The 570-nt window shown below is 60.9% G+C and overlaps 1 protein-coding gene across 1 annotated transcript in view; it reads left to right on the forward strand.

Moving 5' to 3' along the window:
- CELA1 (chymotrypsin-like elastase family, member 1) overlaps nucleotides 1-570 on the forward strand; it is a 3754-nt gene that overhangs the window by 2232 nt on the left and 952 nt on the right. The window lies entirely within an intron of this gene.

Consider the following 570-nt stretch of genomic DNA (forward strand, 5'->3'; position numbering starts at 1 on the left):
AGAGCGGCAGTGAAAAGCAACGGGCTCCAGCATTTGAGGGCAGCCAGAAAGTCCTTGGGATAATGGAAAAGGGGGAAATGCTGCAAATCCCCTTCACAGGCTGCAAGGCAGCTTCTCGAGGATGGGGGGATACACAGGGACGCACGGGATCCAGTTGGACTTTCCCCTGCTGCTAAGCTCCATTTCCATTCCAAGAGCAACCTCCTTTGCAACAAGAGACGTTGGGTTTGGTGCCTGTTACCACCTCCCTGCGGCTGCATCCTGGGGAGCCGACTGTGCCACACCCAGTACTGGGATAAAATAACCAGCACCAAAATTGCACAAAAAGCCAAATTCACCCCCAACCCAGACACACAATAATGAAGGGGCAGGTGCTGGTTCCCCATCCCCCCTTGGGCCCACCCACGGCACTGGGGGCACAGGGGAGCCTTTCCGGGGGTGCCGGCTGCTCGGCGGATGCCGGCAGCTGCCTCGCCCCCAACTTCCTCCGCAGCAAACATCAACCCGCAGCGCCCGCGCGGCTGCAGCAGGAACCGACTGCAGCCACGGCCGAGGGCCGGGGCGGGGGAG

The sequence above is a fragment of the Chaetura pelagica genome, unplaced genomic scaffold (assembly GCF_000747805.2).
Source record: "Chaetura pelagica isolate M959 unplaced genomic scaffold, ChaPel_1.0 scaffold861, whole genome shotgun sequence".
Lineage (NCBI taxonomy): Eukaryota > Metazoa > Chordata > Aves > Apodiformes > Apodidae > Chaetura > Chaetura pelagica.